At 52.9% G+C, this 23011-nt stretch overlaps 55 non-coding genes across 55 annotated transcripts; 28 read left to right on the top strand and 27 right to left on the bottom strand.

Moving 5' to 3' along the window:
- Positions 1–35: 35 nt before the first annotated feature.
- On the top strand, positions 36–109 carry TRNAI-AAU (transfer RNA isoleucine (anticodon AAU)). Its single transcript has one exon. It is a non-coding gene; the product is annotated as a tRNA-Ile (tRNA).
- A 564-nt stretch (positions 110–673) lies between these two features.
- TRNAW-CCA (transfer RNA tryptophan (anticodon CCA)) lies at positions 674–745 on the bottom strand. The gene has a single exon. It is a non-coding gene; the product is annotated as a tRNA-Trp (tRNA).
- A 126-nt stretch (positions 746–871) lies between these two features.
- TRNAI-AAU (transfer RNA isoleucine (anticodon AAU)) lies at positions 872–945 on the top strand. Its single transcript has one exon. It is a non-coding gene; the product is annotated as a tRNA-Ile (tRNA).
- Positions 946–1509: 564 nt separating this feature from the next.
- On the bottom strand, positions 1510–1581 carry TRNAW-CCA (transfer RNA tryptophan (anticodon CCA)). Its single transcript has one exon. It is a non-coding gene; the product is annotated as a tRNA-Trp (tRNA).
- A 126-nt stretch (positions 1582–1707) lies between these two features.
- On the top strand, positions 1708–1781 carry TRNAI-AAU (transfer RNA isoleucine (anticodon AAU)). Its single transcript has one exon. It is a non-coding gene; the product is annotated as a tRNA-Ile (tRNA).
- Positions 1782–2345: 564 nt separating this feature from the next.
- TRNAW-CCA (transfer RNA tryptophan (anticodon CCA)) lies at positions 2346–2417 on the bottom strand. Its single transcript has one exon. It is a non-coding gene; the product is annotated as a tRNA-Trp (tRNA).
- Positions 2418–2543: 126 nt separating this feature from the next.
- On the top strand, positions 2544–2617 carry TRNAI-AAU (transfer RNA isoleucine (anticodon AAU)). Its single transcript has one exon. It is a non-coding gene; the product is annotated as a tRNA-Ile (tRNA).
- A 564-nt stretch (positions 2618–3181) lies between these two features.
- On the bottom strand, positions 3182–3253 carry TRNAW-CCA (transfer RNA tryptophan (anticodon CCA)). Its single transcript has one exon. It is a non-coding gene; the product is annotated as a tRNA-Trp (tRNA).
- A 126-nt stretch (positions 3254–3379) lies between these two features.
- TRNAI-AAU (transfer RNA isoleucine (anticodon AAU)) lies at positions 3380–3453 on the top strand. The gene has a single exon. It is a non-coding gene; the product is annotated as a tRNA-Ile (tRNA).
- Positions 3454–4017: 564 nt separating this feature from the next.
- On the bottom strand, positions 4018–4089 carry TRNAW-CCA (transfer RNA tryptophan (anticodon CCA)). The gene has a single exon. It is a non-coding gene; the product is annotated as a tRNA-Trp (tRNA).
- Positions 4090–4215: 126 nt separating this feature from the next.
- TRNAI-AAU (transfer RNA isoleucine (anticodon AAU)) lies at positions 4216–4289 on the top strand. Its single transcript has one exon. It is a non-coding gene; the product is annotated as a tRNA-Ile (tRNA).
- Positions 4290–4853: 564 nt separating this feature from the next.
- TRNAW-CCA (transfer RNA tryptophan (anticodon CCA)) lies at positions 4854–4925 on the bottom strand. The gene has a single exon. It is a non-coding gene; the product is annotated as a tRNA-Trp (tRNA).
- Positions 4926–5051: 126 nt separating this feature from the next.
- On the top strand, positions 5052–5125 carry TRNAI-AAU (transfer RNA isoleucine (anticodon AAU)). Its single transcript has one exon. It is a non-coding gene; the product is annotated as a tRNA-Ile (tRNA).
- Positions 5126–5689: 564 nt separating this feature from the next.
- On the bottom strand, positions 5690–5761 carry TRNAW-CCA (transfer RNA tryptophan (anticodon CCA)). Its single transcript has one exon. It is a non-coding gene; the product is annotated as a tRNA-Trp (tRNA).
- Positions 5762–5887: 126 nt separating this feature from the next.
- On the top strand, positions 5888–5961 carry TRNAI-AAU (transfer RNA isoleucine (anticodon AAU)). Its single transcript has one exon. It is a non-coding gene; the product is annotated as a tRNA-Ile (tRNA).
- Positions 5962–6525: 564 nt separating this feature from the next.
- On the bottom strand, positions 6526–6597 carry TRNAW-CCA (transfer RNA tryptophan (anticodon CCA)). The gene has a single exon. It is a non-coding gene; the product is annotated as a tRNA-Trp (tRNA).
- Positions 6598–6723: 126 nt separating this feature from the next.
- On the top strand, positions 6724–6797 carry TRNAI-AAU (transfer RNA isoleucine (anticodon AAU)). Its single transcript has one exon. It is a non-coding gene; the product is annotated as a tRNA-Ile (tRNA).
- A 564-nt stretch (positions 6798–7361) lies between these two features.
- Positions 7362–7433, bottom strand: TRNAW-CCA (transfer RNA tryptophan (anticodon CCA)). The gene has a single exon. It is a non-coding gene; the product is annotated as a tRNA-Trp (tRNA).
- A 126-nt stretch (positions 7434–7559) lies between these two features.
- Positions 7560–7633, top strand: TRNAI-AAU (transfer RNA isoleucine (anticodon AAU)). The gene has a single exon. It is a non-coding gene; the product is annotated as a tRNA-Ile (tRNA).
- Positions 7634–8197: 564 nt separating this feature from the next.
- TRNAW-CCA (transfer RNA tryptophan (anticodon CCA)) lies at positions 8198–8269 on the bottom strand. Its single transcript has one exon. It is a non-coding gene; the product is annotated as a tRNA-Trp (tRNA).
- A 126-nt stretch (positions 8270–8395) lies between these two features.
- On the top strand, positions 8396–8469 carry TRNAI-AAU (transfer RNA isoleucine (anticodon AAU)). The gene has a single exon. It is a non-coding gene; the product is annotated as a tRNA-Ile (tRNA).
- A 564-nt stretch (positions 8470–9033) lies between these two features.
- TRNAW-CCA (transfer RNA tryptophan (anticodon CCA)) lies at positions 9034–9105 on the bottom strand. Its single transcript has one exon. It is a non-coding gene; the product is annotated as a tRNA-Trp (tRNA).
- A 126-nt stretch (positions 9106–9231) lies between these two features.
- TRNAI-AAU (transfer RNA isoleucine (anticodon AAU)) lies at positions 9232–9305 on the top strand. The gene has a single exon. It is a non-coding gene; the product is annotated as a tRNA-Ile (tRNA).
- A 564-nt stretch (positions 9306–9869) lies between these two features.
- On the bottom strand, positions 9870–9941 carry TRNAW-CCA (transfer RNA tryptophan (anticodon CCA)). The gene has a single exon. It is a non-coding gene; the product is annotated as a tRNA-Trp (tRNA).
- Positions 9942–10067: 126 nt separating this feature from the next.
- Positions 10068–10141, top strand: TRNAI-AAU (transfer RNA isoleucine (anticodon AAU)). The gene has a single exon. It is a non-coding gene; the product is annotated as a tRNA-Ile (tRNA).
- Positions 10142–10705: 564 nt separating this feature from the next.
- Positions 10706–10777, bottom strand: TRNAW-CCA (transfer RNA tryptophan (anticodon CCA)). Its single transcript has one exon. It is a non-coding gene; the product is annotated as a tRNA-Trp (tRNA).
- Positions 10778–10903: 126 nt separating this feature from the next.
- Positions 10904–10977, top strand: TRNAI-AAU (transfer RNA isoleucine (anticodon AAU)). The gene has a single exon. It is a non-coding gene; the product is annotated as a tRNA-Ile (tRNA).
- A 564-nt stretch (positions 10978–11541) lies between these two features.
- TRNAW-CCA (transfer RNA tryptophan (anticodon CCA)) lies at positions 11542–11613 on the bottom strand. The gene has a single exon. It is a non-coding gene; the product is annotated as a tRNA-Trp (tRNA).
- Positions 11614–11739: 126 nt separating this feature from the next.
- TRNAI-AAU (transfer RNA isoleucine (anticodon AAU)) lies at positions 11740–11813 on the top strand. The gene has a single exon. It is a non-coding gene; the product is annotated as a tRNA-Ile (tRNA).
- A 564-nt stretch (positions 11814–12377) lies between these two features.
- On the bottom strand, positions 12378–12449 carry TRNAW-CCA (transfer RNA tryptophan (anticodon CCA)). The gene has a single exon. It is a non-coding gene; the product is annotated as a tRNA-Trp (tRNA).
- A 126-nt stretch (positions 12450–12575) lies between these two features.
- Positions 12576–12649, top strand: TRNAI-AAU (transfer RNA isoleucine (anticodon AAU)). The gene has a single exon. It is a non-coding gene; the product is annotated as a tRNA-Ile (tRNA).
- Positions 12650–13213: 564 nt separating this feature from the next.
- On the bottom strand, positions 13214–13285 carry TRNAW-CCA (transfer RNA tryptophan (anticodon CCA)). The gene has a single exon. It is a non-coding gene; the product is annotated as a tRNA-Trp (tRNA).
- A 126-nt stretch (positions 13286–13411) lies between these two features.
- TRNAI-AAU (transfer RNA isoleucine (anticodon AAU)) lies at positions 13412–13485 on the top strand. Its single transcript has one exon. It is a non-coding gene; the product is annotated as a tRNA-Ile (tRNA).
- A 564-nt stretch (positions 13486–14049) lies between these two features.
- On the bottom strand, positions 14050–14121 carry TRNAW-CCA (transfer RNA tryptophan (anticodon CCA)). The gene has a single exon. It is a non-coding gene; the product is annotated as a tRNA-Trp (tRNA).
- A 126-nt stretch (positions 14122–14247) lies between these two features.
- TRNAI-AAU (transfer RNA isoleucine (anticodon AAU)) lies at positions 14248–14321 on the top strand. The gene has a single exon. It is a non-coding gene; the product is annotated as a tRNA-Ile (tRNA).
- A 564-nt stretch (positions 14322–14885) lies between these two features.
- TRNAW-CCA (transfer RNA tryptophan (anticodon CCA)) lies at positions 14886–14957 on the bottom strand. Its single transcript has one exon. It is a non-coding gene; the product is annotated as a tRNA-Trp (tRNA).
- A 126-nt stretch (positions 14958–15083) lies between these two features.
- On the top strand, positions 15084–15157 carry TRNAI-AAU (transfer RNA isoleucine (anticodon AAU)). The gene has a single exon. It is a non-coding gene; the product is annotated as a tRNA-Ile (tRNA).
- A 564-nt stretch (positions 15158–15721) lies between these two features.
- Positions 15722–15793, bottom strand: TRNAW-CCA (transfer RNA tryptophan (anticodon CCA)). Its single transcript has one exon. It is a non-coding gene; the product is annotated as a tRNA-Trp (tRNA).
- A 126-nt stretch (positions 15794–15919) lies between these two features.
- TRNAI-AAU (transfer RNA isoleucine (anticodon AAU)) lies at positions 15920–15993 on the top strand. The gene has a single exon. It is a non-coding gene; the product is annotated as a tRNA-Ile (tRNA).
- Positions 15994–16557: 564 nt separating this feature from the next.
- Positions 16558–16629, bottom strand: TRNAW-CCA (transfer RNA tryptophan (anticodon CCA)). Its single transcript has one exon. It is a non-coding gene; the product is annotated as a tRNA-Trp (tRNA).
- A 126-nt stretch (positions 16630–16755) lies between these two features.
- TRNAI-AAU (transfer RNA isoleucine (anticodon AAU)) lies at positions 16756–16829 on the top strand. The gene has a single exon. It is a non-coding gene; the product is annotated as a tRNA-Ile (tRNA).
- Positions 16830–17393: 564 nt separating this feature from the next.
- On the bottom strand, positions 17394–17465 carry TRNAW-CCA (transfer RNA tryptophan (anticodon CCA)). The gene has a single exon. It is a non-coding gene; the product is annotated as a tRNA-Trp (tRNA).
- A 140-nt stretch (positions 17466–17605) lies between these two features.
- On the top strand, positions 17606–17679 carry TRNAI-AAU (transfer RNA isoleucine (anticodon AAU)). The gene has a single exon. It is a non-coding gene; the product is annotated as a tRNA-Ile (tRNA).
- Positions 17680–18243: 564 nt separating this feature from the next.
- TRNAW-CCA (transfer RNA tryptophan (anticodon CCA)) lies at positions 18244–18315 on the bottom strand. The gene has a single exon. It is a non-coding gene; the product is annotated as a tRNA-Trp (tRNA).
- Positions 18316–18441: 126 nt separating this feature from the next.
- Positions 18442–18515, top strand: TRNAI-AAU (transfer RNA isoleucine (anticodon AAU)). The gene has a single exon. It is a non-coding gene; the product is annotated as a tRNA-Ile (tRNA).
- Positions 18516–19079: 564 nt separating this feature from the next.
- Positions 19080–19151, bottom strand: TRNAW-CCA (transfer RNA tryptophan (anticodon CCA)). The gene has a single exon. It is a non-coding gene; the product is annotated as a tRNA-Trp (tRNA).
- A 126-nt stretch (positions 19152–19277) lies between these two features.
- TRNAI-AAU (transfer RNA isoleucine (anticodon AAU)) lies at positions 19278–19351 on the top strand. The gene has a single exon. It is a non-coding gene; the product is annotated as a tRNA-Ile (tRNA).
- Positions 19352–19915: 564 nt separating this feature from the next.
- Positions 19916–19987, bottom strand: TRNAW-CCA (transfer RNA tryptophan (anticodon CCA)). Its single transcript has one exon. It is a non-coding gene; the product is annotated as a tRNA-Trp (tRNA).
- A 126-nt stretch (positions 19988–20113) lies between these two features.
- Positions 20114–20187, top strand: TRNAI-AAU (transfer RNA isoleucine (anticodon AAU)). Its single transcript has one exon. It is a non-coding gene; the product is annotated as a tRNA-Ile (tRNA).
- Positions 20188–20751: 564 nt separating this feature from the next.
- TRNAW-CCA (transfer RNA tryptophan (anticodon CCA)) lies at positions 20752–20823 on the bottom strand. Its single transcript has one exon. It is a non-coding gene; the product is annotated as a tRNA-Trp (tRNA).
- A 126-nt stretch (positions 20824–20949) lies between these two features.
- TRNAI-AAU (transfer RNA isoleucine (anticodon AAU)) lies at positions 20950–21023 on the top strand. Its single transcript has one exon. It is a non-coding gene; the product is annotated as a tRNA-Ile (tRNA).
- Positions 21024–21587: 564 nt separating this feature from the next.
- Positions 21588–21659, bottom strand: TRNAW-CCA (transfer RNA tryptophan (anticodon CCA)). Its single transcript has one exon. It is a non-coding gene; the product is annotated as a tRNA-Trp (tRNA).
- Positions 21660–21785: 126 nt separating this feature from the next.
- On the top strand, positions 21786–21859 carry TRNAI-AAU (transfer RNA isoleucine (anticodon AAU)). The gene has a single exon. It is a non-coding gene; the product is annotated as a tRNA-Ile (tRNA).
- A 564-nt stretch (positions 21860–22423) lies between these two features.
- Positions 22424–22495, bottom strand: TRNAW-CCA (transfer RNA tryptophan (anticodon CCA)). Its single transcript has one exon. It is a non-coding gene; the product is annotated as a tRNA-Trp (tRNA).
- Positions 22496–22621: 126 nt separating this feature from the next.
- TRNAI-AAU (transfer RNA isoleucine (anticodon AAU)) lies at positions 22622–22695 on the top strand. Its single transcript has one exon. It is a non-coding gene; the product is annotated as a tRNA-Ile (tRNA).
- The last annotated feature ends 316 nt before the right edge of the window (positions 22696–23011 follow it).

Genomic DNA, 23011 nt, shown 5'->3' with positions numbered 1-23011 from the left:
TGCCAGCTTTGGCCGGCTCTCCCTATGCAAGTTTCGGCCGGTTAGCTCAGTTGGTTAGAGCGTGGTGCTAATAACGCCAAGGTCGCGGGTTCGATCCCCGTACGGGCCATTGCCCTTTTATTCCAACCGCGGTGGATTCCTATGGCCGTCGGCGCTTGGCCTAGTTTTCTTTAACCTACTCAACGGATAGCAAAGATGCCTATTTCGCTAGTGGCGCAGCTTAATTATGTCCCAGCTTAATTATGTCCCACAACACCTCAAGGCTCCAAGATCCAGAACCATATCTGCTAAAGATTGTGGGAAAACAAAAAGTTAGCTGACGCCACAAGCCCTGGAGCCTCTCTGCACGCTTATGTTAGAACCCGAGGTAAGACATGTATTCTTCGGGAAAGAAAAACAACCCATAACGCCTTGCAAAGCACCTTCTGACCCTTGCAGGTTTTACATGCTTGATTCTTATTAATTTGAGGCTTTGCAACCCTCCACCCAATGCTATGAGCCCAGGAGTGGAGCTTCTTCCAGGCCTACGGCACATGCTCTTTAGGTTTGGCTGTTCACCCAGCCTTCTGAGGGTGATCGGGAGCCTGCGTGGGTGGGAGCCGGAATGGAATGATGGGACAACGCGGAGGGGCCAGAGGAGCCTGGCTTGGGTGGGTGACGATGAAAACCAACATGACCCCGACGTGATTTGAACACGCAACCTTCTGATCTGGAGTCAGACGCGCTACCGTTGCGCCACGAGGTCAGCTGTGGTGGCTCTGGAAAGCTTTAGGCTACTCCGGCGTCAATTCTTCAGCGGTTGCCCACAGATTGACCTGGTTGCCCTGATAGCCCTGTGCCAGCTTTGGCCGGCTCTCCCTATGCAAGTTTCGGCCGGTTAGCTCAGTTGGTTAGAGCGTGGTGCTAATAACGCCAAGGTCGCGGGTTCGATCCCCGTACGGGCCATTGCCCTTTTATTCCAACCGCGGTGGATTCCTATGGCCGTCGGCGCTTGGCCTAGTTTTCTTTAACCTACTCAACGGATAGCAAAGATGCCTATTTCGCTAGTGGCGCAGCTTAATTATGTCCCAGCTTAATTATGTCCCACAACACCTCAAGGCTCCAAGATCCAGAACCATATCTGCTAAAGATTGTGGGAAAACAAAAAGTTAGCTGACGCCACAAGCCCTGGAGCCTCTCTGCACGCTTATGTTAGAACCCGAGGTAAGACATGTATTCTTCGGGAAAGAAAAACAACCCATAACGCCTTGCAAAGCACCTTCTGACCCTTGCAGGTTTTACATGCTTGATTCTTATTAATTTGAGGCTTTGCAACCCTCCACCCAATGCTATGAGCCCAGGAGTGGAGCTTCTTCCAGGCCTACGGCACATGCTCTTTAGGTTTGGCTGTTCACCCAGCCTTCTGAGGGTGATCGGGAGCCTGCGTGGGTGGGAGCCGGAATGGAATGATGGGACAACGCGGAGGGGCCAGAGGAGCCTGGCTTGGGTGGGTGACGATGAAAACCAACATGACCCCGACGTGATTTGAACACGCAACCTTCTGATCTGGAGTCAGACGCGCTACCGTTGCGCCACGAGGTCAGCTGTGGTGGCTCTGGAAAGCTTTAGGCTACTCCGGCGTCAATTCTTCAGCGGTTGCCCACAGATTGACCTGGTTGCCCTGATAGCCCTGTGCCAGCTTTGGCCGGCTCTCCCTATGCAAGTTTCGGCCGGTTAGCTCAGTTGGTTAGAGCGTGGTGCTAATAACGCCAAGGTCGCGGGTTCGATCCCCGTACGGGCCATTGCCCTTTTATTCCAACCGCGGTGGATTCCTATGGCCGTCGGCGCTTGGCCTAGTTTTCTTTAACCTACTCAACGGATAGCAAAGATGCCTATTTCGCTAGTGGCGCAGCTTAATTATGTCCCAGCTTAATTATGTCCCACAACACCTCAAGGCTCCAAGATCCAGAACCATATCTGCTAAAGATTGTGGGAAAACAAAAAGTTAGCTGACGCCACAAGCCCTGGAGCCTCTCTGCACGCTTATGTTAGAACCCGAGGTAAGACATGTATTCTTCGGGAAAGAAAAACAACCCATAACGCCTTGCAAAGCACCTTCTGACCCTTGCAGGTTTTACATGCTTGATTCTTATTAATTTGAGGCTTTGCAACCCTCCACCCAATGCTATGAGCCCAGGAGTGGAGCTTCTTCCAGGCCTACGGCACATGCTCTTTAGGTTTGGCTGTTCACCCAGCCTTCTGAGGGTGATCGGGAGCCTGCGTGGGTGGGAGCCGGAATGGAATGATGGGACAACGCGGAGGGGCCAGAGGAGCCTGGCTTGGGTGGGTGACGATGAAAACCAACATGACCCCGACGTGATTTGAACACGCAACCTTCTGATCTGGAGTCAGACGCGCTACCGTTGCGCCACGAGGTCAGCTGTGGTGGCTCTGGAAAGCTTTAGGCTACTCCGGCGTCAATTCTTCAGCGGTTGCCCACAGATTGACCTGGTTGCCCTGATAGCCCTGTGCCAGCTTTGGCCGGCTCTCCCTATGCAAGTTTCGGCCGGTTAGCTCAGTTGGTTAGAGCGTGGTGCTAATAACGCCAAGGTCGCGGGTTCGATCCCCGTACGGGCCATTGCCCTTTTATTCCAACCGCGGTGGATTCCTATGGCCGTCGGCGCTTGGCCTAGTTTTCTTTAACCTACTCAACGGATAGCAAAGATGCCTATTTCGCTAGTGGCGCAGCTTAATTATGTCCCAGCTTAATTATGTCCCACAACACCTCAAGGCTCCAAGATCCAGAACCATATCTGCTAAAGATTGTGGGAAAACAAAAAGTTAGCTGACGCCACAAGCCCTGGAGCCTCTCTGCACGCTTATGTTAGAACCCGAGGTAAGACATGTATTCTTCGGGAAAGAAAAACAACCCATAACGCCTTGCAAAGCACCTTCTGACCCTTGCAGGTTTTACATGCTTGATTCTTATTAATTTGAGGCTTTGCAACCCTCCACCCAATGCTATGAGCCCAGGAGTGGAGCTTCTTCCAGGCCTACGGCACATGCTCTTTAGGTTTGGCTGTTCACCCAGCCTTCTGAGGGTGATCGGGAGCCTGCGTGGGTGGGAGCCGGAATGGAATGATGGGACAACGCGGAGGGGCCAGAGGAGCCTGGCTTGGGTGGGTGACGATGAAAACCAACATGACCCCGACGTGATTTGAACACGCAACCTTCTGATCTGGAGTCAGACGCGCTACCGTTGCGCCACGAGGTCAGCTGTGGTGGCTCTGGAAAGCTTTAGGCTACTCCGGCGTCAATTCTTCAGCGGTTGCCCACAGATTGACCTGGTTGCCCTGATAGCCCTGTGCCAGCTTTGGCCGGCTCTCCCTATGCAAGTTTCGGCCGGTTAGCTCAGTTGGTTAGAGCGTGGTGCTAATAACGCCAAGGTCGCGGGTTCGATCCCCGTACGGGCCATTGCCCTTTTATTCCAACCGCGGTGGATTCCTATGGCCGTCGGCGCTTGGCCTAGTTTTCTTTAACCTACTCAACGGATAGCAAAGATGCCTATTTCGCTAGTGGCGCAGCTTAATTATGTCCCAGCTTAATTATGTCCCACAACACCTCAAGGCTCCAAGATCCAGAACCATATCTGCTAAAGATTGTGGGAAAACAAAAAGTTAGCTGACGCCACAAGCCCTGGAGCCTCTCTGCACGCTTATGTTAGAACCCGAGGTAAGACATGTATTCTTCGGGAAAGAAAAACAACCCATAACGCCTTGCAAAGCACCTTCTGACCCTTGCAGGTTTTACATGCTTGATTCTTATTAATTTGAGGCTTTGCAACCCTCCACCCAATGCTATGAGCCCAGGAGTGGAGCTTCTTCCAGGCCTACGGCACATGCTCTTTAGGTTTGGCTGTTCACCCAGCCTTCTGAGGGTGATCGGGAGCCTGCGTGGGTGGGAGCCGGAATGGAATGATGGGACAACGCGGAGGGGCCAGAGGAGCCTGGCTTGGGTGGGTGACGATGAAAACCAACATGACCCCGACGTGATTTGAACACGCAACCTTCTGATCTGGAGTCAGACGCGCTACCGTTGCGCCACGAGGTCAGCTGTGGTGGCTCTGGAAAGCTTTAGGCTACTCCGGCGTCAATTCTTCAGCGGTTGCCCACAGATTGACCTGGTTGCCCTGATAGCCCTGTGCCAGCTTTGGCCGGCTCTCCCTATGCAAGTTTCGGCCGGTTAGCTCAGTTGGTTAGAGCGTGGTGCTAATAACGCCAAGGTCGCGGGTTCGATCCCCGTACGGGCCATTGCCCTTTTATTCCAACCGCGGTGGATTCCTATGGCCGTCGGCGCTTGGCCTAGTTTTCTTTAACCTACTCAACGGATAGCAAAGATGCCTATTTCGCTAGTGGCGCAGCTTAATTATGTCCCAGCTTAATTATGTCCCACAACACCTCAAGGCTCCAAGATCCAGAACCATATCTGCTAAAGATTGTGGGAAAACAAAAAGTTAGCTGACGCCACAAGCCCTGGAGCCTCTCTGCACGCTTATGTTAGAACCCGAGGTAAGACATGTATTCTTCGGGAAAGAAAAACAACCCATAACGCCTTGCAAAGCACCTTCTGACCCTTGCAGGTTTTACATGCTTGATTCTTATTAATTTGAGGCTTTGCAACCCTCCACCCAATGCTATGAGCCCAGGAGTGGAGCTTCTTCCAGGCCTACGGCACATGCTCTTTAGGTTTGGCTGTTCACCCAGCCTTCTGAGGGTGATCGGGAGCCTGCGTGGGTGGGAGCCGGAATGGAATGATGGGACAACGCGGAGGGGCCAGAGGAGCCTGGCTTGGGTGGGTGACGATGAAAACCAACATGACCCCGACGTGATTTGAACACGCAACCTTCTGATCTGGAGTCAGACGCGCTACCGTTGCGCCACGAGGTCAGCTGTGGTGGCTCTGGAAAGCTTTAGGCTACTCCGGCGTCAATTCTTCAGCGGTTGCCCACAGATTGACCTGGTTGCCCTGATAGCCCTGTGCCAGCTTTGGCCGGCTCTCCCTATGCAAGTTTCGGCCGGTTAGCTCAGTTGGTTAGAGCGTGGTGCTAATAACGCCAAGGTCGCGGGTTCGATCCCCGTACGGGCCATTGCCCTTTTATTCCAACCGCGGTGGATTCCTATGGCCGTCGGCGCTTGGCCTAGTTTTCTTTAACCTACTCAACGGATAGCAAAGATGCCTATTTCGCTAGTGGCGCAGCTTAATTATGTCCCAGCTTAATTATGTCCCACAACACCTCAAGGCTCCAAGATCCAGAACCATATCTGCTAAAGATTGTGGGAAAACAAAAAGTTAGCTGACGCCACAAGCCCTGGAGCCTCTCTGCACGCTTATGTTAGAACCCGAGGTAAGACATGTATTCTTCGGGAAAGAAAAACAACCCATAACGCCTTGCAAAGCACCTTCTGACCCTTGCAGGTTTTACATGCTTGATTCTTATTAATTTGAGGCTTTGCAACCCTCCACCCAATGCTATGAGCCCAGGAGTGGAGCTTCTTCCAGGCCTACGGCACATGCTCTTTAGGTTTGGCTGTTCACCCAGCCTTCTGAGGGTGATCGGGAGCCTGCGTGGGTGGGAGCCGGAATGGAATGATGGGACAACGCGGAGGGGCCAGAGGAGCCTGGCTTGGGTGGGTGACGATGAAAACCAACATGACCCCGACGTGATTTGAACACGCAACCTTCTGATCTGGAGTCAGACGCGCTACCGTTGCGCCACGAGGTCAGCTGTGGTGGCTCTGGAAAGCTTTAGGCTACTCCGGCGTCAATTCTTCAGCGGTTGCCCACAGATTGACCTGGTTGCCCTGATAGCCCTGTGCCAGCTTTGGCCGGCTCTCCCTATGCAAGTTTCGGCCGGTTAGCTCAGTTGGTTAGAGCGTGGTGCTAATAACGCCAAGGTCGCGGGTTCGATCCCCGTACGGGCCATTGCCCTTTTATTCCAACCGCGGTGGATTCCTATGGCCGTCGGCGCTTGGCCTAGTTTTCTTTAACCTACTCAACGGATAGCAAAGATGCCTATTTCGCTAGTGGCGCAGCTTAATTATGTCCCAGCTTAATTATGTCCCACAACACCTCAAGGCTCCAAGATCCAGAACCATATCTGCTAAAGATTGTGGGAAAACAAAAAGTTAGCTGACGCCACAAGCCCTGGAGCCTCTCTGCACGCTTATGTTAGAACCCGAGGTAAGACATGTATTCTTCGGGAAAGAAAAACAACCCATAACGCCTTGCAAAGCACCTTCTGACCCTTGCAGGTTTTACATGCTTGATTCTTATTAATTTGAGGCTTTGCAACCCTCCACCCAATGCTATGAGCCCAGGAGTGGAGCTTCTTCCAGGCCTACGGCACATGCTCTTTAGGTTTGGCTGTTCACCCAGCCTTCTGAGGGTGATCGGGAGCCTGCGTGGGTGGGAGCCGGAATGGAATGATGGGACAACGCGGAGGGGCCAGAGGAGCCTGGCTTGGGTGGGTGACGATGAAAACCAACATGACCCCGACGTGATTTGAACACGCAACCTTCTGATCTGGAGTCAGACGCGCTACCGTTGCGCCACGAGGTCAGCTGTGGTGGCTCTGGAAAGCTTTAGGCTACTCCGGCGTCAATTCTTCAGCGGTTGCCCACAGATTGACCTGGTTGCCCTGATAGCCCTGTGCCAGCTTTGGCCGGCTCTCCCTATGCAAGTTTCGGCCGGTTAGCTCAGTTGGTTAGAGCGTGGTGCTAATAACGCCAAGGTCGCGGGTTCGATCCCCGTACGGGCCATTGCCCTTTTATTCCAACCGCGGTGGATTCCTATGGCCGTCGGCGCTTGGCCTAGTTTTCTTTAACCTACTCAACGGATAGCAAAGATGCCTATTTCGCTAGTGGCGCAGCTTAATTATGTCCCAGCTTAATTATGTCCCACAACACCTCAAGGCTCCAAGATCCAGAACCATATCTGCTAAAGATTGTGGGAAAACAAAAAGTTAGCTGACGCCACAAGCCCTGGAGCCTCTCTGCACGCTTATGTTAGAACCCGAGGTAAGACATGTATTCTTCGGGAAAGAAAAACAACCCATAACGCCTTGCAAAGCACCTTCTGACCCTTGCAGGTTTTACATGCTTGATTCTTATTAATTTGAGGCTTTGCAACCCTCCACCCAATGCTATGAGCCCAGGAGTGGAGCTTCTTCCAGGCCTACGGCACATGCTCTTTAGGTTTGGCTGTTCACCCAGCCTTCTGAGGGTGATCGGGAGCCTGCGTGGGTGGGAGCCGGAATGGAATGATGGGACAACGCGGAGGGGCCAGAGGAGCCTGGCTTGGGTGGGTGACGATGAAAACCAACATGACCCCGACGTGATTTGAACACGCAACCTTCTGATCTGGAGTCAGACGCGCTACCGTTGCGCCACGAGGTCAGCTGTGGTGGCTCTGGAAAGCTTTAGGCTACTCCGGCGTCAATTCTTCAGCGGTTGCCCACAGATTGACCTGGTTGCCCTGATAGCCCTGTGCCAGCTTTGGCCGGCTCTCCCTATGCAAGTTTCGGCCGGTTAGCTCAGTTGGTTAGAGCGTGGTGCTAATAACGCCAAGGTCGCGGGTTCGATCCCCGTACGGGCCATTGCCCTTTTATTCCAACCGCGGTGGATTCCTATGGCCGTCGGCGCTTGGCCTAGTTTTCTTTAACCTACTCAACGGATAGCAAAGATGCCTATTTCGCTAGTGGCGCAGCTTAATTATGTCCCAGCTTAATTATGTCCCACAACACCTCAAGGCTCCAAGATCCAGAACCATATCTGCTAAAGATTGTGGGAAAACAAAAAGTTAGCTGACGCCACAAGCCCTGGAGCCTCTCTGCACGCTTATGTTAGAACCCGAGGTAAGACATGTATTCTTCGGGAAAGAAAAACAACCCATAACGCCTTGCAAAGCACCTTCTGACCCTTGCAGGTTTTACATGCTTGATTCTTATTAATTTGAGGCTTTGCAACCCTCCACCCAATGCTATGAGCCCAGGAGTGGAGCTTCTTCCAGGCCTACGGCACATGCTCTTTAGGTTTGGCTGTTCACCCAGCCTTCTGAGGGTGATCGGGAGCCTGCGTGGGTGGGAGCCGGAATGGAATGATGGGACAACGCGGAGGGGCCAGAGGAGCCTGGCTTGGGTGGGTGACGATGAAAACCAACATGACCCCGACGTGATTTGAACACGCAACCTTCTGATCTGGAGTCAGACGCGCTACCGTTGCGCCACGAGGTCAGCTGTGGTGGCTCTGGAAAGCTTTAGGCTACTCCGGCGTCAATTCTTCAGCGGTTGCCCACAGATTGACCTGGTTGCCCTGATAGCCCTGTGCCAGCTTTGGCCGGCTCTCCCTATGCAAGTTTCGGCCGGTTAGCTCAGTTGGTTAGAGCGTGGTGCTAATAACGCCAAGGTCGCGGGTTCGATCCCCGTACGGGCCATTGCCCTTTTATTCCAACCGCGGTGGATTCCTATGGCCGTCGGCGCTTGGCCTAGTTTTCTTTAACCTACTCAACGGATAGCAAAGATGCCTATTTCGCTAGTGGCGCAGCTTAATTATGTCCCAGCTTAATTATGTCCCACAACACCTCAAGGCTCCAAGATCCAGAACCATATCTGCTAAAGATTGTGGGAAAACAAAAAGTTAGCTGACGCCACAAGCCCTGGAGCCTCTCTGCACGCTTATGTTAGAACCCGAGGTAAGACATGTATTCTTCGGGAAAGAAAAACAACCCATAACGCCTTGCAAAGCACCTTCTGACCCTTGCAGGTTTTACATGCTTGATTCTTATTAATTTGAGGCTTTGCAACCCTCCACCCAATGCTATGAGCCCAGGAGTGGAGCTTCTTCCAGGCCTACGGCACATGCTCTTTAGGTTTGGCTGTTCACCCAGCCTTCTGAGGGTGATCGGGAGCCTGCGTGGGTGGGAGCCGGAATGGAATGATGGGACAACGCGGAGGGGCCAGAGGAGCCTGGCTTGGGTGGGTGACGATGAAAACCAACATGACCCCGACGTGATTTGAACACGCAACCTTCTGATCTGGAGTCAGACGCGCTACCGTTGCGCCACGAGGTCAGCTGTGGTGGCTCTGGAAAGCTTTAGGCTACTCCGGCGTCAATTCTTCAGCGGTTGCCCACAGATTGACCTGGTTGCCCTGATAGCCCTGTGCCAGCTTTGGCCGGCTCTCCCTATGCAAGTTTCGGCCGGTTAGCTCAGTTGGTTAGAGCGTGGTGCTAATAACGCCAAGGTCGCGGGTTCGATCCCCGTACGGGCCATTGCCCTTTTATTCCAACCGCGGTGGATTCCTATGGCCGTCGGCGCTTGGCCTAGTTTTCTTTAACCTACTCAACGGATAGCAAAGATGCCTATTTCGCTAGTGGCGCAGCTTAATTATGTCCCAGCTTAATTATGTCCCACAACACCTCAAGGCTCCAAGATCCAGAACCATATCTGCTAAAGATTGTGGGAAAACAAAAAGTTAGCTGACGCCACAAGCCCTGGAGCCTCTCTGCACGCTTATGTTAGAACCCGAGGTAAGACATGTATTCTTCGGGAAAGAAAAACAACCCATAACGCCTTGCAAAGCACCTTCTGACCCTTGCAGGTTTTACATGCTTGATTCTTATTAATTTGAGGCTTTGCAACCCTCCACCCAATGCTATGAGCCCAGGAGTGGAGCTTCTTCCAGGCCTACGGCACATGCTCTTTAGGTTTGGCTGTTCACCCAGCCTTCTGAGGGTGATCGGGAGCCTGCGTGGGTGGGAGCCGGAATGGAATGATGGGACAACGCGGAGGGGCCAGAGGAGCCTGGCTTGGGTGGGTGACGATGAAAACCAACATGACCCCGACGTGATTTGAACACGCAACCTTCTGATCTGGAGTCAGACGCGCTACCGTTGCGCCACGAGGTCAGCTGTGGTGGCTCTGGAAAGCTTTAGGCTACTCCGGCGTCAATTCTTCAGCGGTTGCCCACAGATTGACCTGGTTGCCCTGATAGCCCTGTGCCAGCTTTGGCCGGCTCTCCCTATGCAAGTTTCGGCCGGTTAGCTCAGTTGGTTAGAGCGTGGTGCTAATAACGCCAAGGTCGCGGGTTCGATCCCCGTACGGGCCATTGCCCTTTTATTCCAACCGCGGTGGATTCCTATGGCCGTCGGCGCTTGGCCTAGTTTTCTTTAACCTACTCAACGGATAGCAAAGATGCCTATTTCGCTAGTGGCGCAGCTTAATTATGTCCCAGCTTAATTATGTCCCACAACACCTCAAGGCTCCAAGATCCAGAACCATATCTGCTAAAGATTGTGGGAAAACAAAAAGTTAGCTGACGCCACAAGCCCTGGAGCCTCTCTGCACGCTTATGTTAGAACCCGAGGTAAGACATGTATTCTTCGGGAAAGAAAAACAACCCATAACGCCTTGCAAAGCACCTTCTGACCCTTGCAGGTTTTACATGCTTGATTCTTATTAATTTGAGGCTTTGCAACCCTCCACCCAATGCTATGAGCCCAGGAGTGGAGCTTCTTCCAGGCCTACGGCACATGCTCTTTAGGTTTGGCTGTTCACCCAGCCTTCTGAGGGTGATCGGGAGCCTGCGTGGGTGGGAGCCGGAATGGAATGATGGGACAACGCGGAGGGGCCAGAGGAGCCTGGCTTGGGTGGGTGACGATGAAAACCAACATGACCCCGACGTGATTTGAACACGCAACCTTCTGATCTGGAGTCAGACGCGCTACCGTTGCGCCACGAGGTCAGCTGTGGTGGCTCTGGAAAGCTTTAGGCTACTCCGGCGTCAATTCTTCAGCGGTTGCCCACAGATTGACCTGGTTGCCCTGATAGCCCTGTGCCAGCTTTGGCCGGCTCTCCCTATGCAAGTTTCGGCCGGTTAGCTCAGTTGGTTAGAGCGTGGTGCTAATAACGCCAAGGTCGCGGGTTCGATCCCCGTACGGGCCATTGCCCTTTTATTCCAACCGCGGTGGATTCCTATGGCCGTCGGCGCTTGGCCTAGTTTTCTTTAACCTACTCAACGGATAGCAAAGATGCCTATTTCGCTAGTGGCGCAGCTTAATTATGTCCCAGCTTAATTATGTCCCACAACACCTCAAGGCTCCAAGATCCAGAACCATATCTGCTAAAGATTGTGGGAAAACAAAAAGTTAGCTGACGCCACAAGCCCTGGAGCCTCTCTGCACGCTTATGTTAGAACCCGAGGTAAGACATGTATTCTTCGGGAAAGAAAAACAACCCATAACGCCTTGCAAAGCACCTTCTGACCCTTGCAGGTTTTACATGCTTGATTCTTATTAATTTGAGGCTTTGCAACCCTCCACCCAATGCTATGAGCCCAGGAGTGGAGCTTCTTCCAGGCCTACGGCACATGCTCTTTAGGTTTGGCTGTTCACCCAGCCTTCTGAGGGTGATCGGGAGCCTGCGTGGGTGGGAGCCGGAATGGAATGATGGGACAACGCGGAGGGGCCAGAGGAGCCTGGCTTGGGTGGGTGACGATGAAAACCAACATGACCCCGACGTGATTTGAACACGCAACCTTCTGATCTGGAGTCAGACGCGCTACCGTTGCGCCACGAGGTCAGCTGTGGTGGCTCTGGAAAGCTTTAGGCTACTCCGGCGTCAATTCTTCAGCGGTTGCCCACAGATTGACCTGGTTGCCCTGATAGCCCTGTGCCAGCTTTGGCCGGCTCTCCCTATGCAAGTTTCGGCCGGTTAGCTCAGTTGGTTAGAGCGTGGTGCTAATAACGCCAAGGTCGCGGGTTCGATCCCCGTACGGGCCATTGCCCTTTTATTCCAACCGCGGTGGATTCCTATGGCCGTCGGCGCTTGGCCTAGTTTTCTTTAACCTACTCAACGGATAGCAAAGATGCCTATTTCGCTAGTGGCGCAGCTTAATTATGTCCCAGCTTAATTATGTCCCACAACACCTCAAGGCTCCAAGATCCAGAACCATATCTGCTAAAGATTGTGGGAAAACAAAAAGTTAGCTGACGCCACAAGCCCTGGAGCCTCTCTGCACGCTTATGTTAGAACCCGAGGTAAGACATGTATTCTTCGGGAAAGAAAAACAACCCATAACGCCTTGCAAAGCACCTTCTGACCCTTGCAGGTTTTACATGCTTGATTCTTATTAATTTGAGGCTTTGCAACCCTCCACCCAATGCTATGAGCCCAGGAGTGGAGCTTCTTCCAGGCCTACGGCACATGCTCTTTAGGTTTGGCTGTTCACCCAGCCTTCTGAGGGTGATCGGGAGCCTGCGTGGGTGGGAGCCGGAATGGAATGATGGGACAACGCGGAGGGGCCAGAGGAGCCTGGCTTGGGTGGGTGACGATGAAAACCAACATGACCCCGACGTGATTTGAACACGCAACCTTCTGATCTGGAGTCAGACGCGCTACCGTTGCGCCACGAGGTCAGCTGTGGTGGCTCTGGAAAGCTTTAGGCTACTCCGGCGTCAATTCTTCAGCGGTTGCCCACAGATTGACCTGGTTGCCCTGATAGCCCTGTGCCAGCTTTGGCCGGCTCTCCCTATGCAAGTTTCGGCCGGTTAGCTCAGTTGGTTAGAGCGTGGTGCTAATAACGCCAAGGTCGCGGGTTCGATCCCCGTACGGGCCATTGCCCTTTTATTCCAACCGCGGTGGATTCCTATGGCCGTCGGCGCTTGGCCTAGTTTTCTTTAACCTACTCAACGGATAGCAAAGATGCCTATTTCGCTAGTGGCGCAGCTTAATTATGTCCCAGCTTAATTATGTCCCACAACACCTCAAGGCTCCAAGATCCAGAACCATATCTGCTAAAGATTGTGGGAAAACAAAAAGTTAGCTGACGCCACAAGCCCTGGAGCCTCTCTGCACGCTTATGTTAGAACCCGAGGTAAGACATGTATTCTTCGGGAAAGAAAAACAACCCATAACGCCTTGCAAAGCACCTTCTGACCCTTGCAGGTTTTACATGCTTGATTCTTATTAATTTGAGGCTTTGCAACCCTCCACCCAATGCTATGAGCCCAGGAGTGGAGCTTCTTCCAGGCCTACGGCACATGCTCTTTAGGTTTGGCTGTTCACCCAGCCTTCTGAGGGTGATCGGGAGCCTGCGTGGGTGGGAGCCGGAATGGAATGATGGGACAACGCGGAGGGGCCAGAGGAGCCTGGCTTGGGTGGGTGACGATGAAAACCAACATGACCCCGACGTGATTTGAACACGCAACCTTCTGATCTGGAGTCAGACGCGCTACCGTTGCGCCACGAGGTCAGCTGTGGTGGCTCTGGAAAGCTTTAGGCTACTCCGGCGTCAATTCTTCAGCGGTTGCCCACAGATTGACCTGGTTGCCCTGATAGCCCTGTGCCAGCTTTGGCCGGCTCTCCCTATGCAAGTTTCGGCCGGTTAGCTCAGTTGGTTAGAGCGTGGTGCTAATAACGCCAAGGTCGCGGGTTCGATCCCCGTACGGGCCATTGCCCTTTTATTCCAACCGCGGTGGATTCCTATGGCCGTCGGCGCTTGGCCTAGTTTTCTTTAACCTACTCAACGGATAGCAAAGATGCCTATTTCGCTAGTGGCGCAGCTTAATTATGTCCCAGCTTAATTATGTCCCACAACACCTCAAGGCTCCAAGATCCAGAACCATATCTGCTAAAGATTGTGGGAAAACAAAAAGTTAGCTGACGCCACAAGCCCTGGAGCCTCTCTGCACGCTTATGTTAGAACCCGAGGTAAGACATGTATTCTTCGGGAAAGAAAAACAACCCATAACGCCTTGCAAAGCACCTTCTGACCCTTGCAGGTTTTACATGCTTGATTCTTATTAATTTGAGGCTTTGCAACCCTCCACCCAATGCTATGAGCCCAGGAGTGGAGCTTCTTCCAGGCCTACGGCACATGCTCTTTAGGTTTGGCTGTTCACCCAGCCTTCTGAGGGTGATCGGGAGCCTGCGTGGGTGGGAGCCGGAATGGAATGATGGGACAACGCGGAGGGGCCAGAGGAGCCTGGCTTGGGTGGGTGACGATGAAAACCAACATGACCCCGACGTGATTTGAACACGCAACCTTCTGATCTGGAGTCAGACGCGCTACCGTTGCGCCACGAGGTCAGCTGTGGTGGCTCTGGAAAGCTTTAGGCTACTCCGGCGTCAATTCTTCAGCGGTTGCCCACAGATTGACCTGGTTGCCCTGATAGCCCTGTGCCAGCTTTGGCCGGCTCTCCCTATGCAAGTTTCGGCCGGTTAGCTCAGTTGGTTAGAGCGTGGTGCTAATAACGCCAAGGTCGCGGGTTCGATCCCCGTACGGGCCATTGCCCTTTTATTCCAACCGCGGTGGATTCCTATGGCCGTCGGCGCTTGGCCTAGTTTTCTTTAACCTACTCAACGGATAGCAAAGATGCCTATTTCGCTAGTGGCGCAGCTTAATTATGTCCCAGCTTAATTATGTCCCACAACACCTCAAGGCTCCAAGATCCAGAACCATATCTGCTAAAGATTGTGGGAAAACAAAAAGTTAGCTGACGCCACAAGCCCTGGAGCCTCTCTGCACGCTTATGTTAGAACCCGAGGTAAGACATGTATTCTTCGGGAAAGAAAAACAACCCATAACGCCTTGCAAAGCACCTTCTGACCCTTGCAGGTTTTACATGCTTGATTCTTATTAATTTGAGGCTTTGCAACCCTCCACCCAATGCTATGAGCCCAGGAGTGGAGCTTCTTCCAGGCCTACGGCACATGCTCTTTAGGTTTGGCTGTTCACCCAGCCTTCTGAGGGTGATCGGGAGCCTGCGTGGGTGGGAGCCGGAATGGAATGATGGGACAACGCGGAGGGGCCAGAGGAGCCTGGCTTGGGTGGGTGACGATGAAAACCAACATGACCCCGACGTGATTTGAACACGCAACCTTCTGATCTGGAGTCAGACGCGCTACCGTTGCGCCACGAGGTCAGCTGTGGTGGCTCTGGAAAGCTTTAGGCTACTCCGGCGTCAATTCTTCAGCGGTTGCCCACAGATTGACCTGGTTGCCCTGATAGCCCTGTGCCAGCTTTGGCCGGCTCTCCCTATGCAAGTTTCGGCCGGTTAGCTCAGTTGGTTAGAGCGTGGTGCTAATAACGCCAAGGTCGCGGGTTCGATCCCCGTACGGGCCATTGCCCTTTTATTCCAACCGCGGTGGATTCCTATGGCCGTCGGCGCTTGGCCTAGTTTTCTTTAACCTACTCAACGGATAGCAAAGATGCCTATTTCGCTAGTGGCGCAGCTTAATTATGTCCCAGCTTAATTATGTCCCACAACACCTCAAGGCTCCAAGATCCAGAACCATATCTGCTAAAGATTGTGGGAAAACAAAAAGTTAGCTGACGCCACAAGCCCTGGAGCCTCTCTGCACGCTTATGTTAGAACCCGAGGTAAGACATGTATTCTTCGGGAAAGAAAAACAACCCATAACGCCTTGCAAAGCACCTTCTGACCCTTGCAGGTTTTACATGCTTGATTCTTATTAATTTGAGGCTTTGCAACCCTCCACCCAATGCTATGAGCCCAGGAGTGGAGCTTCTTCCAGGCCTACGGCACATGCTCTTTAGGTTTGGCTGTTCACCCAGCCTTCTGAGGGTGATCGGGAGCCTGCGTGGGTGGGAGCCGGAATGGAATGATGGGACAACGCGGAGGGGCCAGAGGAGCCTGGCTTGGGTGGGTGACGATGAAAACCAACATGACCCCGACGTGATTTGAACACGCAACCTTCTGATCTGGAGTCAGACGCGCTACCGTTGCGCCACGAGGTCAGCTGTGGTGGCTCTGGAAAGCTTTAGGCTACTCCGGCGTCAATTCTTCAGCGGTTGCCCACAGATTGACCTGGTTGCCCTGATAGCCCTGTGCCAGCTTTGGCCGGCTCTCCCTATGCAAGTTTCGGCCGGTTAGCTCAGTTGGTTAGAGCGTGGTGCTAATAACGCCAAGGTCGCGGGTTCGATCCCCGTACGGGCCATTGCCCTTTTATTCCAACCGCGGTGGATTCCTATGGCCGTCGGCGCTTGGCCTAGTTTTCTTTAACCTACTCAACGGATAGCAAAGATGCCTATTTCGCTAGTGGCGCAGCTTAATTATGTCCCAGCTTAATTATGTCCCACAACACCTCAAGGCTCCAAGATCCAGAACCATATCTGCTAAAGATTGTGGGAAAACAAAAAGTTAGCTGACGCCACAAGCCCTGGAGCCTCTCTGCACGCTTATGTTAGAACCCGAGGTAAGACATGTATTCTTCGGGAAAGAAAAACAACCCATAACGCCTTGCAAAGCACCTTCTGACCCTTGCAGGTTTTACATGCTTGATTCTTATTAATTTGAGGCTTTGCAACCCTCCACCCAATGCTATGAGCCCAGGAGTGGAGCTTCTTCCAGGCCTACGGCACATGCTCTTTAGGTTTGGCTGTTCACCCAGCCTTCTGAGGGTGATCGGGAGCCTGCGTGGGTGGGAGCCGGAATGGAATGATGGGACAACGCGGAGGGGCCAGAGGAGCCTGGCTTGGGTGGGTGACGATGAAAACCAACATGACCCCGACGTGATTTGAACACGCAACCTTCTGATCTGGAGTCAGACGCGCTACCGTTGCGCCACGAGGTCAGCTGTGGTGGCTCTGGAAAGCTTTAGGCTACTCCGGCGTCAATTCTTCAGCGGTTGCCCACAGATTGACCTGGTTGCCCTGATAGCCCTGTGCCAGCTTTGGCCGGCTCTCCCTATGCAAGTTTCGGCCGGTTAGCTCAGTTGGTTAGAGCGTGGTGCTAATAACGCCAAGGTCGCGGGTTCGATCCCCGTACGGGCCATTGCCCTTTTATTCCAACCGCGGTGGATTCCTATGGCCGTCGGCGCTTGGCCTAGTTTTCTTTAACCTACTCAACGGATAGCAAAGATGCCTATTTCGCTAGTGGCGCAGCTTAATTATGTCCCAGCTTAATTATGTCCCACAACACCTCAAGGCTCCAAGATCCAGAACCATATCTGCTAAAGATTGTGGGAAAACAAAAAGTTAGCTGACGCCACAAGCCCTGGAGCCTCTCTGCACGCTTATGTTAGAACCCGAGGTAAGACATGTATTCTTCGGGAAAGAAAAACAACCCATAACGCCTTGCAAAGCACCTTCTGACCCTTGCAGGTTTTACATGCTTGATTCTTATTAATTTGAGGCTTTGCAACCCTCCACCCAATGCTATGAGCCCAGGAGTGGAGCTTCTTCCAGGCCTACGGCACATGCTCTTTAGGTTTGGCTGTTCACCCAGCCTTCTGAGGGTGATCGGGAGCCTGCGTGGGTGGGAGCCGGAATGGAATGATGGGACAACGCGGAGGGGCCAGAGGAGCCTGGCTTGGGTGGGTGACGATGAAAACCAACATGACCCCGACGTGATTTGAACACGCAACCTTCTGATCTGGAGTCAGACGCGCTACCGTTGCGCCACGAGGTCAGCTGTGGTGGCTCTGGAAAGCTTTAGGCTACTCCGGCGTCAATACTCCGGCGTCAATTCTTCAGCGGTTGCCCACAGATTGACCTGGTTGCCCTGATAGCCCTGTGCCAGCTTTGGCCGGCTCTCCCTATGCAAGTTTCGGCCGGTTAGCTCAGTTGGTTAGAGCGTGGTGCTAATAACGCCAAGGTCGCGGGTTCGATCCCCGTACGGGCCATTGCCCTTTTATTCCAACCGCGGTGGATTCCTATGGCCGTCGGCGCTTGGCCTAGTTTTCTTTAACCTACTCAACGGATAGCAAAGATGCCTATTTCGCTAGTGGCGCAGCTTAATTATGTCCCAGCTTAATTATGTCCCACAACACCTCAAGGCTCCAAGATCCAGAACCATATCTGCTAAAGATTGTGGGAAAACAAAAAGTTAGCTGACGCCACAAGCCCTGGAGCCTCTCTGCACGCTTATGTTAGAACCCGAGGTAAGACATGTATTCTTCGGGAAAGAAAAACAACCCATAACGCCTTGCAAAGCACCTTCTGACCCTTGCAGGTTTTACATGCTTGATTCTTATTAATTTGAGGCTTTGCAACCCTCCACCCAATGCTATGAGCCCAGGAGTGGAGCTTCTTCCAGGCCTACGGCACATGCTCTTTAGGTTTGGCTGTTCACCCAGCCTTCTGAGGGTGATCGGGAGCCTGCGTGGGTGGGAGCCGGAATGGAATGATGGGACAACGCGGAGGGGCCAGAGGAGCCTGGCTTGGGTGGGTGACGATGAAAACCAACATGACCCCGACGTGATTTGAACACGCAACCTTCTGATCTGGAGTCAGACGCGCTACCGTTGCGCCACGAGGTCAGCTGTGGTGGCTCTGGAAAGCTTTAGGCTACTCCGGCGTCAATTCTTCAGCGGTTGCCCACAGATTGACCTGGTTGCCCTGATAGCCCTGTGCCAGCTTTGGCCGGCTCTCCCTATGCAAGTTTCGGCCGGTTAGCTCAGTTGGTTAGAGCGTGGTGCTAATAACGCCAAGGTCGCGGGTTCGATCCCCGTACGGGCCATTGCCCTTTTATTCCAACCGCGGTGGATTCCTATGGCCGTCGGCGCTTGGCCTAGTTTTCTTTAACCTACTCAACGGATAGCAAAGATGCCTATTTCGCTAGTGGCGCAGCTTAATTATGTCCCAGCTTAATTATGTCCCACAACACCTCAAGGCTCCAAGATCCAGAACCATATCTGCTAAAGATTGTGGGAAAACAAAAAGTTAGCTGACGCCACAAGCCCTGGAGCCTCTCTGCACGCTTATGTTAGAACCCGAGGTAAGACATGTATTCTTCGGGAAAGAAAAACAACCCATAACGCCTTGCAAAGCACCTTCTGACCCTTGCAGGTTTTACATGCTTGATTCTTATTAATTTGAGGCTTTGCAACCCTCCACCCAATGCTATGAGCCCAGGAGTGGAGCTTCTTCCAGGCCTACGGCACATGCTCTTTAGGTTTGGCTGTTCACCCAGCCTTCTGAGGGTGATCGGGAGCCTGCGTGGGTGGGAGCCGGAATGGAATGATGGGACAACGCGGAGGGGCCAGAGGAGCCTGGCTTGGGTGGGTGACGATGAAAACCAACATGACCCCGACGTGATTTGAACACGCAACCTTCTGATCTGGAGTCAGACGCGCTACCGTTGCGCCACGAGGTCAGCTGTGGTGGCTCTGGAAAGCTTTAGGCTACTCCGGCGTCAATTCTTCAGCGGTTGCCCACAGATTGACCTGGTTGCCCTGATAGCCCTGTGCCAGCTTTGGCCGGCTCTCCCTATGCAAGTTTCGGCCGGTTAGCTCAGTTGGTTAGAGCGTGGTGCTAATAACGCCAAGGTCGCGGGTTCGATCCCCGTACGGGCCATTGCCCTTTTATTCCAACCGCGGTGGATTCCTATGGCCGTCGGCGCTTGGCCTAGTTTTCTTTAACCTACTCAACGGATAGCAAAGATGCCTATTTCGCTAGTGGCGCAGCTTAATTATGTCCCAGCTTAATTATGTCCCACAACACCTCAAGGCTCCAAGATCCAGAACCATATCTGCTAAAGATTGTGGGAAAACAAAAAGTTAGCTGACGCCACAAGCCCTGGAGCCTCTCTGCACGCTTATGTTAGAACCCGAGGTAAGACATGTATTCTTCGGGAAAGAAAAACAACCCATAACGCCTTGCAAAGCACCTTCTGACCCTTGCAGGTTTTACATGCTTGATTCTTATTAATTTGAGGCTTTGCAACCCTCCACCCAATGCTATGAGCCCAGGAGTGGAGCTTCTTCCAGGCCTACGGCACATGCTCTTTAGGTTTGGCTGTTCACCCAGCCTTCTGAGGGTGATCGGGAGCCTGCGTGGGTGGGAGCCGGAATGGAATGATGGGACAACGCGGAGGGGCCAGAGGAGCCTGGCTTGGGTGGGTGACGATGAAAACCAACATGACCCCGACGTGATTTGAACACGCAACCTTCTGATCTGGAGTCAGACGCGCTACCGTTGCGCCACGAGGTCAGCTGTGGTGGCTCTGGAAAGCTTTAGGCTACTCCGGCGTCAATTCTTCAGCGGTTGCCCACAGATTGACCTGGTTGCCCTGATAGCCCTGTGCCAGCTTTGGCCGGCTCTCCCTATGCAAGTTTCGGCCGGTTAGCTCAGTTGGTTAGAGCGTGGTGCTAATAACGCCAAGGTCGCGGGTTCGATCCCCGTACGGGCCATTGCCCTTTTATTCCAACCGCGGTGGATTCCTATGGCCGTCGGCGCTTGGCCTAGTTTTCTTTAACCTACTCAACGGATAGCAAAGATGCCTATTTCGCTAGTGGCGCAGCTTAATTATGTCCCAGCTTAATTATGTCCCACAACACCTCAAGGCTCCAAGATCCAGAACCATATCTGCTAAAGATTGTGGGAAAACAAAAAGTTAGCTGACGCCACAAGCCCTGGAGCCTCTCTGCACGCTTATGTTAGAACCCGAGGTAAGACATGTATTCTTCGGGAAAGAAAAACAACCCATAACGCCTTGCAAAGCACCTTCTGACCCTTGCAGGTTTTACATGCTTGATTCTTATTAATTTGAGGCTTTGCAACCCTCCACCCAATGCTATGAGCCCAGGAGTGGAGCTTCTTCCAGGCCTACGGCACATGCTCTTTAGGTTTGGCTGTTCACCCAGCCTTCTGAGGGTGATCGGGAGCCTGCGTGGGTGGGAGCCGGAATGGAATGATGGGACAACGCGGAGGGGCCAGAGGAGCCTGGCTTGGGTGGGTGACGATGAAAACCAACATGACCCCGACGTGATTTGAACACGCAACCTTCTGATCTGGAGTCAGACGCGCTACCGTTGCGCCACGAGGTCAGCTGTGGTGGCTCTGGAAAGCTTTAGGCTACTCCGGCGTCAATTCTTCAGCGGTTGCCCACAGATTGACCTGGTTGCCCTGATAGCCCTGTGCCAGCTTTGGCCGGCTCTCCCTATGCAAGTTTCGGCCGGTTAGCTCAGTTGGTTAGAGCGTGGTGCTAATAACGCCAAGGTCGCGGGTTCGATCCCCGTACGGGCCATTGCCCTTTTATTCCAACCGCGGTGGATTCCTATGGCCGTCGGCGCTTGGCCTAGTTTTCTTTAACCTACTCAACGGATAGCAAAGATGCCTATTTCGCTAGTGGCGCAGCTTAATTATGTCCCAGCTTAATTATGTCCCACAACACCTCAAGGCTCCAAGATCCAGAACCATATCTGCTAAAGATTGTGGGAAAACAAAAAGTTAGCTGACGCCACAAGCCCTGGAGCCTCTCTGCACGCTTATGTTAGAACCCGAGGTAAGACATGTATTCTTCGGGAAAGAAAAACAACCCATAACGCCTTGCAAAGCACCTTCTGACCCTTGCAGGTTTTACATGCTTGATTCTTATTAATTTGAGGCTTTGCAACCCTCCACCCAATGCTATGAGCCCAGGAGTGGAGCTTCTTCCAGGCCTACGGCACATGCTCTTTAGGTTTGGCTGTTCACCCAGCCTTCTGAGGGTGATCGGGAGCCTGCGTGGGTGGGAGCCGGAATGGAATGATGGGACAACGCGGAGGGGCCAGAGGAGCCTGGCTTGGGTGGGTGACGATGAAAACCAACATGACCCCGACGTGATTTGAACACGCAACCTTCTGATCTGGAGTCAGACGCGCTACCGTTGCGCCACGAGGTCAGCTGTGGTGGCTCTGGAAAGCTTTAGGCTACTCCGGCGTCAATTCTTCAGCGGTTGCCCACAGATTGACCTGGTTGCCCTGATAGCCCTGTGCCAGCTTTGGCCGGCTCTCCCTATGCAAGTTTCGGCCGGTTAGCTCAGTTGGTTAGAGCGTGGTGCTAATAACGCCAAGGTCGCGGGTTCGATCCCCGTACGGGCCATTGCCCTTTTATTCCAACCGCGGTGGATTCCTATGGCCGTCGGCGCTTGGCCTAGTTTTCTTTAACCTACTCAACGGATAGCAAAGATGCCTATTTCGCTAGTGGCGCAGCTTAATTATGTCCCAGCTTAATTATGTCCCACAACACCTCAAGGCTCCAAGATCCAGAACCATATCTGCTAAAGATTGTGGGAAAACAAAAAGTTAGCTGACGCCACAAGCCCTGGAGCCTCTCTGCACGCTTATGTTAGAACCCGAGGTAAGACATGTATTCTTCGGGAAAGAAAAACAACCCATAACGCCTTGCAAAGCACCTTCTGACCCTTGCAGGTTTTACATGCTTGATTCTTATTAATTTGAGGCTTTGCAACCCTCCACCCAATGCTATGAGCCCAGGAGTGGAGCTTCTTCCAGGCCTACGGCACATGCTCTTTAGGTTTGGCTGTTCACCCAGCCTTCTGAGGGTGATCGGGAGCCTGCGTGGGTGGGAGCCGGAATGGAATGATGGGACAACGCGGAGGGGCCAGAGGAGCCTGGCTTGGGTGGGTGACGATGAAAACCAACATGACCCCGACGTGATTTGAACACGCAACCTTCTGATCTGGAGTCAGACGCGCTACCGTTGCGCCACGAGGTCAGCTGTGGTGGCTCTGGAAAGCTTTAGGCTACTCCGGCGTCAATTCTTCAGCGGTTGCCCACAGATTGACCTGGTTGCCCTGATAGCCCTGTGCCAGCTTTGGCCGGCTCTCCCTATGCAAGTTTCGGCCGGTTAGCTCAGTTGGTTAGAGCGTGGTGCTAATAACGCCAAGGTCGCGGGTTCGATCCCCGTACGGGCCATTGCCCTTTTATTCCAACCGCGGTGGATTCCTATGGCCGTCGGCGCTTGGCCTAGTTTTCTTTAACCTACTCAACGGATAGCAAAGATGCCTATTTCGCTAGTGGCGCAGCTTAATTATGTCCCAGCTTAATTATGTCCCACAACACCTCAAGGCTCCAAGATCCAGAACCATATCTGCTAAAGATTGTGGGAAAACAAAAAGTTAGCTGACGCCACAAGCCCTGGAGCCTCTCTGCACGCTTATGTTAGAACCCGAGGTAAGACATGTATTCTTCGGGAAAGAAAAACAACCCATAACGCCTTGCAAAGCACCTT

This window comes from Lithobates pipiens, unplaced genomic scaffold (genome assembly GCF_037356315.1).
Source record: "Lithobates pipiens isolate NorthernLeopardFrog02 unplaced genomic scaffold, aLitPip1_a1.2 Scaffold_8, whole genome shotgun sequence".
Classification (NCBI taxonomy): Eukaryota; Metazoa; Chordata; class Amphibia; order Anura; family Ranidae; genus Lithobates; species Lithobates pipiens.
Note: the sequence above shows the minus strand (reverse complement) of the source record. Positions and strands in the feature narration are given on the sequence as shown.